Consider the following 9082-nt stretch of genomic DNA (forward strand, 5'->3'; position numbering starts at 1 on the left):
TCTTGTGGGATATCCACTCTAGATAACACGATTCTGCATCATGAATTCCTTCAATGGCAGTCACTGCTTTATCATACAGTTAAGAGCCATTGTAATCTAGCCACTGTTTATGGATATGGTTTTAATCTTCTGCATTTTCTAATGTTGATCCAATTTCATAAGTTACTTAACAAATACAGGACCTTACCATATTCTTTCTTACTGTCTTTGCTCTTTTCAATCTGAAAAAAAATCTTGGTCAATCTTTAAATTCTTTAAAATTTTAGGCACGTATATAACTCTTACTTGAATCTGTGTTGGCCTACCTTGCTTGTTGTAGTCTCTTGAGTTAATAATACACCTCACATCTGTGCTAATATGACATCTAGTGGGTGACTCTCTTGTCATATCTATAGATTTGTACTGTAACAGTTGGTAGATATGGATTATGTTCAGAGAATTTCTACCCCTTATGCATCATCACTTTGGGATGTATCTAACTCAATAAATGTTGAATACAAGGATTTGTCAATGTATGTAGTTGACAGATATTTAGTCTACTTGTTTATTTCATCTTATGAAAACTTTTGTACGTTTTTTATGTCCATTTAACATGGACTCAACAAAGGATTCGTTTTTTGGGTTTTTTTTTCTGAATTGAGCTGACAATCAGCTGCTATATCCTAGAACTATATCTGAATTACAGAAAAGTAGAGTAACTTTATTTAAAAGTCTCATTGACTTACTGGGTATGCCACTTGAGAGAGATATGAAAAATGTATTTAAGGAGTTGCTAAAGTAAAATTATGACCTTTATTTTTATTGTACTGCACCTGAAGACCATGGAAATTAGGATGAGGAGGAGCCCAGACCACTTTAGATATTGGGGTATAATGGGCCATGTACATTTTGGATGATACAGACTAGTTATCAATGAGGAGAGACTAAACTGATTGCTGGCTTATACCTTTCCTAAAGTAAACCTTGTATTTGTTACAATATAAGTTTAGTTTTATTACAGTTCTTTTACTAGACTAAATTATTTATAGCAATAGGTGTTAAATAATGAAAGAAGATGGTCTATGTATTCAAACTTGATTTCTTTCACCTTCTTACCTGTGAACCCCACTAATCCGTGAGCTTATAATTTTTAAAATTTTCATTTTAACAGAAATGTTAGTGCCTCTCAGATTATCTTTTTTATACCTAAGTAGGTATCTTATATCCATGGTATTTTAGAAGATTTGAAAAGAGAAACATTATAAGTTAATAAACTATTTTCTTAAAACTACTTGAGAAGCTCTCATTGTTGGCAAAGGAAGTGAGCATTATAAGTCACAAGAGAAACTTAGAGGCAAAAAAATGAGGGGAAAAGTTATATCTTTGCTCATTAATTCAATTCTATTACATGGGGCTTGATCTCACAAACCGTGAGCTATGACCTGAGCTGGAATTGACTCAGATGCTTAGCCACCTGAGCTACCCAGGCATCCCTCAGTATTCAGTCCTTACCAGTAATAGCAATATCACTGAAGCTTCCTGCTTGCACTTACGGTATCCTTGGTATATTTTCTAATATTTAATGATGACAACATTTTTATTCCTGAAAATGTTGAGAATGTAAACATTTGCACCAAGTATTGAGGTTCCATTTGTCCTCAGAGGAAAGCACGACTCCAATTCTTAGAGCACCAGAGTATATTCAGATGACTCCCCAAGTCAGAGGCAAAGGACTATAAGGGAGAAAGGAAGAGAAACAAATGTTCAGTTACTTGATTAAAATTAATATGCATCCATCTGCTTTGATTCCATTCTGAGGAAAAGTAGATCATATGAGGAAGTGCTTTTGCGGATAACCTTAGGTCTCAGGGACAAAATCCCTCAAAGGAGAACACAAATCAGATTCAGACTAAGCTTTGGCTGTCTATGGTGAACTTCCATGATCATATAACATCTCTAGTGAATTTTCTCATTTTTTAAAAAAATGGCAATAGGATTGCCTGACTCACCAGGTTGTAAGGAATAAGGTAACATATATAGAGGCAGTGTTTTCATGTTACAAGATGAGATAGTGAAATAGAAAGATATAGATATCTATGTATCAGTCTCTTCTCTTTTATGGAAAGAGTTCTGTGCCTGGATTGGCTGCTATCATTTGTCTTGCTTTCATTCACTCCACTCGCCCCTTTTTTGGAAATCCCAAATGTAAAAAATCATAATGTGATCACATAGGAAAAACAACAGCAACAGCAACAACTGATTTGGCTTCATGCTCAACAAGTTCCAATCCCTCTTGCCGGGTGTTTTTTGCTTTTTAAGTAAAAGCTAAATTATGTGCCTCTAATCAAACCTTTGTAAATTGTCCAGTTGACTTCTGGATGAGGATGACACAGTGAGCACACTTTTTTTTTTTTACATCCTTTCCATTTATATGGAAATGTCATGATGACAGTGAAAGAAGAATAGATCTACAGCACAGATCAGCATCAGAGAGCATGTCATTAACAGTTCAGATGTTTCAAAGAACCTTATAAGTAGGAAAATACATGAGATCACATCAATACATCAAGTAGAACAGAGAATACTGCCCCTGCAGATGAGTGGTGGAGACCATTTTTTCCCCATAGTTGCCGAGCCTTCTAGTTTGTGTCAGCAAGTATGAAGAGCAGGAGTGGGCAGTGGGGATAGACTTTTGGTTGACTAACTATAGAACTGGTTCAGCCACTCTGGAAAGCAGTATGGAGGTTCCTCAAAAAACTATCCACAGAACTCCCTTATGACCCAGCAATAGCACTGCTAGGGATTTACCTAAGGGATACAGAAGTGGTGATGCATAGGAGCACATGTACCCCAATGTTCATAGTAGCACTGTCAACAATAGCCAAATCATGGAAAGAGCCTAAATGTCCATCACCTGATAAATGGATCAAGAAGATGTGGTATATCTATAGATAGATAGATAGATAGATAGATAGATAGATAGATAGATAGATAGATAGATAGAATGGAGTATTACACGCCAATGGAAAAGAATGAAATATGAACATTTGTAGCAAAGTGGATGGACCTCGAGGGTGTCATGCTAAGCGAAATAAGTCAGGCAGAGAAGAATAGATACTATATGTTTGCACTCAGAGGTCTAACAGGAGAACAGGAAAAACCTAATGGAGGACCATGGGGAGGGGAAGGAGGAAAGAGAGTTGTGGAGAGAGAGGGATGCAAAACCTGAGAGACTGTTGAATGCTGAAAACGAACCGAGGGTTGAAGGGGAAAGGGGAGAGGGGAAAAGAGGTGGAGGTGATGGAGGAGGGCACTTGCGGGGAAGAGTACTGGGTGTTATATGGAAACCAATATGACAATAAACTATTAAAAAAAAAGAATTATACTCTTAACAGCAAGTCAAGTCAGGTCCCTTTTTCCGTTTTCCCTCTGTTCCTCATCCTGACCTCATTCAATGACTCTTGCAGAGCACTGTTCCAGAAAGGATTTTATAATCCAGAAAATATTTAAATTTCTACAAAGAAACTGAGAAATATGGAAGGGTAGGATTTTGTTTCTCAGTGTTCATGCTGGCATCTGAGAGAGAAGCCCAGCAGAGACTGACACATAGGAGGGAATATTACTCTGAGGCTCTTCAACACCAAGTAAGTGTTCCCATTTTGATATGGAGGTGAAGGCCTCATATTGCCTCTCTGTCCCCCAGCCAGCAATGACAATCCCAACCTTCCTGTATGAGAGAAACATAGAGGGGTTCATCTCAATTCAGGGGAGGACCCAAGCAATCTTGACTCAGAGCTAGTTTAGCAAAAATGAATCACAGCTCTGAATTACGTTGTTTGCATATTACAGCTGATTTGGGCAGGAGGAATCCTAATGGAGATTTGGGAACTTGTCCTGCAGTCACATCCCTATAACAAGCATGCTTTATCTTTGATGTGTGTGTTTATTTGAGGTGGCTAAGAAAGCAGTATGAAAAGTTATGAATAAGGGTAAGTAAAATAACCCAAAATTTCTCCCTGTCGATCCCTACTACCTACACAAATGCTGCCAGGTAACAAAGCTTTACTTTGCTTTCAAAATTCGTGGTCTGTTCTTCTTCATTTATAAAAACGTTCATTTATTTATTTTGAGAGAGAGAAAGAGCAGGGGAGAGAGGCAGAGAGAGAGAGAGAGAGAGAGAGAGAGAGAGAGAGAGAGGGAGAGAGAATCTCAAAAGGATCCATGCTCAGTGCAGAGCCGATGTGGGGCTCGAACCTACCACTGTAAGAGCAGGACCTTAGCCAAAATCAGAAGTCTGATGCTTAACTGACTGAACCACCCAGGTGCCACTAGTTTTTCTATTCAGAACAGAAGTCAGCTGGGGTAGATTGTTTGCTAATAACCAATCAAAAAAAGAAGTCAGAAAGGCATACAATATACATGTATATGTCACTTAAAAATCGGCACATTGGTTAGAGTGTCTCTGACTCAGGTTCATTGTCTCTAGGCATCAGCTATGGTGGTTCTAAGCCTCATGTCCATTTGTGGAACTCAAAGACTGTGGCTACTTAGGATATTTTCTTCTCATGATGAAGGGATAGGCAAAGATGACAAGCTTAACCACACAGGCTATTTCAAGCATCTGCTGAAGTCACTTCCACTAACATCTCATTGGCCAAAGCAAGTCACAAGACCAAATCTAAAGTCCATAGTTGGAAAAGTTTACTCAGTACACCATGGGGCTAGGACAAGGGTGTACATATAGGACAAGATTCCAGGGGAATGAATATTTGTAGCTAATAATTCAATTTATTATAGCAAAAGAGACCAATATTTACCACTGAAACCTCACCCACTTTCCTCACCATTCAGTTTGGTCCTTTATCTTTCAAGTAAGTTTATATCCAGAGATCAACATTTTAGGAAGATTAGCAAGAAAGAAGAAAATACACCAATGTTCACATATAATTTGGAAGAGATTATTGGATTTTATAGGAATGAAGACAAACCTGATTTCCCATCAAAGTTCTTTTCTTCTTAATTCATTTTCTGTCCAATATCCACTGCTTCTCTAATTATAAAGATGGCTGTGTTGATAGGATGATAATGCATGATGGAGGGACTTGCATAAAGGTTGAAGTGAAATTTGTATGTCCTAGATGTACACCAGTCTGTTTTGGACAGAACCTGGCAAATCATTTGGGATTTAATGTAAAATATCTGAGTAGGATTTGAAGCTGTTTTCCTAGGAACAGTTGAAATGATACTGCTTTCAGTCATTTGGGAAGACAGCACTTTCCTCCATCCTACCAGTGAAGAGTGGGTATGGTCTTGGAGCCTCCAGTGTAGCACTTGTTTTTTTATTTCAAGAGAAGATTGCTTGATAGTATCTATGCCCAGTGTGCAAAGGCATTGTTTAAAAAGGATTTTACAGTGATGAGAAAACATATTAAATTGTGTATTTTGAAAAAGACTAAATGATGGATCATTTCTCTTATAAACTATACCAAAAGATGCCATTGCAGGCATCAATAGGATCCCTAATAATGCCCTTTAGCAATACCACTTCTCTTAAAATAAAAGTCAAATTAATTGTTAAGTAATTTATGATAGTCGGAATCTAATGAAAAGGACTTGCAAATTATAAGACTGGAAGTTTAAAAGTTGAAGGACATGCTGTAACTAAGGGAACATAATGGGGCTGAAATTCACACCCAGGTTTTGTTATTACTCCTACATCTTGTCTGACATTAACAGAATTCAGCCTGTGAATCACAGAATTGTATTCATTCTTGGGCACCATTTCTTATCTTATCCAGACAGAAATGTGTTAATTAGCATAACAACATCGATTGTATAACTGTGATAATTATAAAACTGTAGTTGACGCCACTGAATTCTAAGTCTCCATATATATTATCATTGCAGTTAATGGGGAGACTCATTACTTTGAAACTTGACAGGTGTTTTACAAATTGTTGTTTTCCTGCAAGGTGAACGTACTCTCATTTTTTTAATCACAAAACTCAAATTTCATTCCTCTCTTCCTTGTTCCTTTCTATCTTCTTCTCTTCTTCCTTCCTTGTTTTTTCTTTCCTCTTGTTCTTGGTTTCTTCCTTCTAATTTATCGAAACCTAAAAAAAGATTTAGTAAACCTTAAAAAACATGCACTCTTTTATTCCCTTTTTAGGCTAAAGATCACTGGTATTGTAGACACTGCCTAAGGGTTTTTAGTTGTGAAATGTTCACTATGACTGTCATATGGAATATACTGTAGCATGTACTATTATAGACCAGACCTTTCAAGTTAATCCATTTTATTTAAAACCAACACATATATTTCTGTAAGAAAAATAATCTGCCAACAATCAAAACAAGAACAAGGGAGAGACAAAATGGGAGTGGTTGTGAGTCCTGAGTGAGCTTTATGAAAAACTCTTAAAACAGTGTTCAAAATATTACTATTATCGCTTGATTAATTATAGCAGTAAAAAGTGAGATCTGTCAGTTCATCTCTACTGTGTATTGTCTATTTTGTTTTTGCTTTCCCAATATGTATTATTATAGCTGAATACCATAGGAGTCTGGCGAGAAGTAGGGCAGAGTTTTTGTGGAGAAGGTGTATTTCCTTGGTCCCTTGACTCACTTTAAAACAGGATTCAGGGGCGCCTTGGTGGCTCAGTTGGTTGAGCCTCCGCAATCAGCTCAGGTCAAGATCTTATGGTTTGTGGGTTCAAGCCCCGCATCAGGCTCTGTGCTGACAGCTAGCTCAGAGCCTGGAGCCTGCTTCATATTCTTTGTCTCCCTTTCTCTCTGACCATCCCCTGCTCACACTGTCACTCTCTGTCTCTCAGAAATAAATAAAAAAACATAAAAAATTTAAAAAAAAACAGGCTTCAACTCTTCAACCTTCTCTAGGATGAACTTGGGCAGTTGCTTAGTGACTGCTTATCAGCTGCTTAAAGCTTTTAGATGACATTTAATTTTTTTATGTTCTTTATTTATTTTTGAGAGACAGAGAGAGACAGTGGGAATAGGGGAGGGTCAGAGAGAGAGGGAGACACAGAACCTGAAGCAGGCTCAAGGCTCTGAGCTAGCTGTCAGCACAGAGCCTGATGCAGGGCTCGAACCCACAAACTGTGAGATCATGACCTGAGCCAAAGCCAGACGCTTCACTGACTGAGCCACCCAGGTGCCCCTAGATGACATTTAAAAGGGGTGGTTTCTTGTTTCTAAATTTCTCTCTGAGACATGGAGGTAGACATTGTGAATGAGTGAGGTAGAAGCCCAAGAGAACAAAATATTAAATAGATATAACATTGGATTTGGCTTTAGTGAATATAGATCTGTTTAGGTTTATCTTTAACTGATTAGAATCTTGATTAATGTTCTTCTTTTTTAAATGTTTTTTTTAATTTATTTTTGAGAGACAGAGAGAGACAGTACCAACAGGGGAGGGTCAGAGAGAGAGGGAGGTATAAAATCTGAAGCAGGCTCCAGGCTCTGAGCTAGCTGTCAGCACAGAGCCCGATGTGGGGACTGAACCCATGAACCATGAGATCATGACCTGAGCCAAAGCCAAATGCTTAACACACTGAGCCAGCCAGGTGCCCCAAATGTTTCTTCTTTGAACTAAAATATAACTTGAAATGAATCCTATGACAATATATGCAAATTAGCCTTGTTAAAATAGCATTATCTGTCCAATGAATCTTGTGCTAGTAACTTGCTAGTAAGCAACCCATTTCTTTCAAGAACATGGTCTTCTCCCATTTTACAAAACAATTCTGGGACTCAACTTTCAGAATCACCTTTAGAACTGATTTATAAGACATATGAAAACATATCTTACTACCCTAAGATGGAACGTGCTCTGAACTCAAATGGATTTGCCCAGTTTGAACACTTACCTCCCATATTCATTAGTCTTAGGTTGTTGGGATAATTCTCCAAATTCAGATTTTTCTCTAATATGATATTAAAGATAATATATATACCTTTCACAAATAATTTTAAAAATGTAAATGAGTAGAATTTCTGGGTAAAGAAGGCAATATCCATAGTAGTTTTATTTATAAAAGAAAAATAAGGTAGTGTTCTTTTGGAGAAGTCATATCTTGTTAGATTTTTGAGCAATTTAGAAACTCACATCTTCTGCACAGACGTATATAATTTTTTTTCTGTGATATAGCATTTTGCCCAGTTATTTAAACTGTGGTGCCATTTAAACAAAACAGCAAAATGTTAAGGTGTAGAGTTTGATCAGCATTCTCATTTATAATTTTGAAAAATAATTGGTCATTTGAAGATTGTGGTCTTCATTGTAATAAAATTGCTATGTCAATGTCTAAATAATTTTTGATAAAAGTAAACTGATGATCAAAACTAGCTAAGTGGTTCTGTTTGTGTATCTATAAAGTCTTTGCTGTAACTGACAACACTGAAATCATAACTAGTGAATAGAAATAATACCCCCCAGCTTTATAAAAGATGCACAAATTCTATTAACAGTCTTTTTTTTTTCACTCAGACCCAGAGTATCAACACTCACTAGGTGAACTTCTGTGGACTAAAAATATTGCCATCATCGTAGTCTATTAATAGTCTTTGTCACAAGGAACACAGTAGCAACGTCTCTAAACAAATTGGCATCACATTTAATTGTTTGCCCAAACTCAGTCTTCTTGAACTGAATCTTGTGCCAATTACTAATTGGAATAAGACACCCTAGAGGAAGACAGAAAGTTTGAGATTGAAGTTGGTAAAATTAGGTGCAACTGGGCAATTTAGTCTCTCATTCAAGTCATTTCACCCCTGCTAATAAAAATGCTGTGAATTAAAACCAGAAATGAAACTTATTTGGTTGGGGGAGGTGTGGGCTAGAGAAGAGCAGGAGGGAATGACGTCATCATTCCCTTTTATCATGTCAAGAAGTCAGAAGTCAGAATAAATGCAGCAACACGCACTCAGAGCAGAGTCAGGGGGCAGTCATCATTGTTTACAATGATTTAGTCTTTTTTTTTGTAACTTTATATTTTTTTAGAATATAACACTATTTTTAACATATGCAATTATTTTCCATCATTTACAATACAGTAGTTACAATGACACTCCAAATGGATAA

General features: G+C 37.0%; 1 protein-coding gene and 1 non-coding gene across 2 annotated transcripts in view; one reads left to right on the plus strand and one right to left on the minus strand.

The window, feature by feature from the left end:
- LRRC4C (leucine rich repeat containing 4C) overlaps nt 1-9082 on the plus strand; it is a 1176981-nt gene that overhangs the window by 594022 nt on the left and 573877 nt on the right. The window lies entirely within an intron of this gene.
- Nucleotides 8481-8551, minus strand: LOC115272881. The gene has a single exon (XR_003900528.1). It is a non-coding gene; the product is annotated as a small nucleolar RNA SNORD56 (small nucleolar RNA).

Source organism: Suricata suricatta, chromosome 11 (genome assembly GCF_006229205.1).
Source record: "Suricata suricatta isolate VVHF042 chromosome 11, meerkat_22Aug2017_6uvM2_HiC, whole genome shotgun sequence".
NCBI classification, from domain to species: Eukaryota; Metazoa; Chordata; class Mammalia; order Carnivora; family Herpestidae; genus Suricata; species Suricata suricatta.